The following is a 4,430-nucleotide window of genomic DNA, read 5'->3' as shown; positions in this document are numbered from 1 at the left end:
AGATGATGGAAGGCCCCCTCTATCTTGGGTAATAGTAATTTAGTTTAATTCTTGAAGATGTCAATTTATTTATATTAAACTCTTAGATGTAATTTGAGTTTTTCTTGAATGGAATTTGATAAAGTTGAACTGATAAATCAAGTTTATTAGATTCTTGTATGCAAAATTTACACGATGTCTTTGCATAATTGTAGAATAGGTTACGAAAATTAGGAATCCTTGTGTTAGCTAAGACTTTTTCTTAACTTGCACTTGTTTGCTCTAATTTAATTTCACCTAATTGAATCATGCTATGAACTTAGGCTTTCCAATTCATAGGGTGTCACAACAAAGTAACCTAATTCTTAATGCGAATTGGTATTAAACATGAATCTCGCTTAGAAGGAAGTGTTTAAGACTAGTTTAGGGACAATTGGATTAAGACTCAGAATTGGCTAATTGGGCTATTAGGTTTTACTAAAAGGTTGTGGAGTTCAAGAGTTTGCATTACTTTTCGTATCCAATGATAGAATAGGATCTAATGAACTATTCCCAAGAGCCTTTTTATCAATAAATTCAACCCAATTTTGAGCTTTGTTTTTGTCTAAAATTTTACATATTTTTCATGCTATTTTTAATTTTTTTTTTCACAACAAACACCCCCCTCCCCTTCCCCCTCCTTCATGTATGAAATTCTTCAATTGGCCTTGCTAGTTCATAATTTCCCAGTAGACTCAACCCTATAGTACTACTTGTACTGCCCTTTTAGTATAGTTTTAGACTGGGTGAACACACATCATTTTCTTAGTTAGAAATTGTAGGCAATAGCGATTTATTTTGGCTAACAACTACCGGTCACTCCACTAAAGACATAGCTACACTCTTTGCACTGTAGATATATTTCTGTGTCCATGGATATAACTAATCAACAGTGAGTTAACCCTGTTCACAAATAGCTCATAATTACAACGGGTCAAATTACTATTTTACCCATGTAGTTACATCTAACTCCTTAAGTACCATTGATTCCTCTAATGAAAAAACAATTGATAGTCCAACTATAAACTAACACCTCTCGAGTCAATGAGATGTTGATGCCTCATTCTTCAAAACCCGAAGTCAGCTATTGAGGGAACAATTTGTCTATTTTCTCTAAGTTCGGGAATGAGTGAATTCCATCTTGTGCAGTTGTGTGCCCAGCTCCTTATTCGGATAAATCTCCAAAATGGTAGGCTTATTGAGTCGGCTAATATAACAACTCTCACCCATATAGATCAAATGATTACCCTCATAAACAAGAGTTCACAACTCACTCAGGATTAAGATCAAGTCACCTATGGTCATCCTAGTGATATGTAAGTCTCTTCTAGTAATGGTGTTATATAGAGAGACTATTCATTTTGTGGTCCGATCTTATACAAACTCTTTGTATAGAATTGTTGAGATTGATGTCCTAAATTTAGTGTATCTCGTGGTTTTTAGTTTTGTTAACACAATATCTAATAAAATTAGAGGTATTTTATCTGACATTTAGACAACGTTAATTCAATCCAATAAACTAAGGCCCAAGGTTATATGATGTCAATTGAACAGTATGTGGTTGACATACAGGTGGTTCACGTTCAAGTAATAACCTAAAAGGTCCGCAGTAAATGGATGAAGGTTGGGTGTCTTATCCTAGTAACACTACGGATACGATCCACTTTGTAATTGTTACATGAGATGTAAGTGTTACAAACAATATGAACCATATTGTTCATGTAAAGATATGTGAGTGGAGGTATCCTGTATAAAGGAGTTTATACATAGACCAGACTACGAAATAATTAGCCTCTCTTTATAAAACCGTTACTCGAAGAAAATAATATTTCACTAGGATGACCATAGAAGACTTGACCTTAATCCTGCATGAGTTGTGAGCTCTTGTTTATGACGACAATCCTTTGATCTGTATGGGTGAGAGTGGCCATGATAGCCGACTCAATAAGCCTACCATTTTAGGGATTTGTTTGATTAGAGAGTTGGGAACACAGCTATACAAGATGGAATTCACTCATTCCTATTCCTTAGGAAAGTAGATAAATTGCTCTCTCAATAGCTGGTTTTGGGTCTTGAACAATAAGGCCTCAACCTGTCACTGGCCCGAGAGGTGTTAGTTTATAGTTGGGCTATAAATTGTTTGTTCATTAGAGGAATCAGTGATACTTAAGGAGTTAGATATAACTGTAGGAATAAAACGGTATTTTGACTCGACTGTAGTTATGAGCATTTATGAAGGGCCATTGCTCTATTGATTGGTTATATCTATGGACACATAAATATATTTACAGTGCGAAAAGTGCACTTATGGGTCTTTAATGAAGTGATCGGTAGTTAATGAATATCAATTAATTGAATTAAATAAGTTTAATCGGTTAATCTCATGTCATTGGAGCTTCTAATCTGTAGGTCCATAAGACTCCCTTGTTAGCTCACCAAAGGATAGTAATGAGGAATGATTTAAATTTTTCAAATCAAATGAGAAATTTTATATTAATGAGATTAATATATAATGGTTAATTATAGATATAATCTAAAATCTAAATTATGTAAGAGAGATATATTTGAAAAAGATTCAAATGTTAGATTCATATTAATTAATTCATAAAGAGATGATATGTGATATTTATATGTTAATTAACTCCATAGTAAATATGATTTAATATAATTATTTAAGTGATTAATTAATGGTGAATTAATTGATTAAGAAATAACGGAGATTGGAGTTTTAGTATAAATATATGGTATTTATGATAATTAATTAAATGTATATTAAATAGGATTATTATATAGTTATTTAATTAATGTACCAATTAATTAAATAACAATTATTTAATTAATAGCACCAAGGGTATAAAGGGAAATTCTTGGAGAAGGGTATAATATATCCTTATAGCCCATTTAGGGCAAGGGTTTTTTATTACACAAAACCTAGCTTCCACCTCTCTCTAACTTCTCTCTAAAAATTTTGTACCCTTTTCCTCCCCAAAAGTTCTTGAAGACCACTCTTCCCAGTTCTTTGGAATCCTAGAGAATAGCAAGGTAACTTTGTTGGTGGTGTCCTTCTCCATTGGAGAAGTTTGAGGTCGTTGATAATGGTGGAAGAGGAAAGCTAGAATAATCAACAAAGGTGAGTTTTGATTTCTTCTCTTCTTCCTCTTTTCTAGCATGTTTATAGTTTTGTTTTAATGTTTATCCTACAAATGCATGTTTCATTTTACTGTTTTTGTTTCCATAAAATTCGAATGTCTAAATGCAAGGCTTTCACACGCTTCTGCGAAAAATTGACTCCTTCAAGAATACCCCCGCTCACATGTCTCCACTATTGGATTGTATATCCTAAAACTCGTGGTTCGTAAACATTAAACATATTATATTTTACAATAAAGTTGTTATTGAGGTTTATTCAATAAAGATGTTATTGAATGTGTTAATTGCACTTTTTTTTATCCTAAATCCAATAAACTAATAACCCTTGACTATAGCATGAATACTTGAACTTTATGTGGAGACATAAAAATAGATCAAGTTCGAGTAAAAGTCAAAACGGTCAATAGTATAGAGATAAGGCTGAGTACCTTAACCTGGGAACACTATGGATGGCGGCACAGTCCTTTCTTCAATGCCTCCTCTTATTCTCTTGATCACCTTCTTTTGTTCGAACATGGTGAACATTTTTCTAAGGGCCTTTTCTTGACACTTACTGGGCTTGGCGCATCAAAAGCCAACATTTCAGGGCCATTTCCAGCCGCCGTCTTGCTAGGCTAGTTTATCACTCTTTCATCATCAAAGGATTCAAACGACTTCAAAAAATTTCCAAAATTTCCCCATAAACCTTGCACTCATCTCGTCTTCTTGCTTTGCTAGCACCTTCCATTTTGCTGGTGCATGATGGTTATGCTGCACTCTTTCTTACGACGATGAGATTGTGATAGTGTCGACTCTAGCGAGTTTCAGTGATCGACACAAGAAAGGTAAGGTTAAACGAAAATTTGGCTCCTATCATTGGTGGTGGTGCGTACAAAGGTGCAACAACGAATGGTATCTCGATGGGGTTGATTCAGACAAATGGAATTACTACTTCATACAAAGATGAAGATACAGTTGCAGGGTTAGATGAAGAGGGGTTGGGTTAGTGGGCCATTAGCGAAATTCTGGAAAGAAAATGGAGGTTGAAATAATGGGTCGGTAGGGAGCTTGAAGGTTACTAGAAAGTTTACCAAAAATCACAGGGTTCAGGGTTCTTAAGAGCGTGAGAAGATGAAAGGAGGAATGGGTTTATATAGAAGTGATGTGGGTATGTGTTTTAAACCTGACGTCAACCTAATGATGGTGTATTTATTAAAAGCGTAATGTGATAGCGAGTTAGGCGGCGCCACGTGATGGTCATCCACTGACCGTTCACAGTCAAA

Source organism: Benincasa hispida, chromosome 5, assembly GCF_027475165.1.
Source record: "Benincasa hispida cultivar pf3 chromosome 5, pf3_genome.v1.1, whole genome shotgun sequence".
Taxonomy (NCBI): domain Eukaryota; kingdom Viridiplantae; phylum Streptophyta; class Magnoliopsida; order Cucurbitales; family Cucurbitaceae; genus Benincasa; species Benincasa hispida.
Note: the sequence above shows the minus strand (reverse complement) of the source record.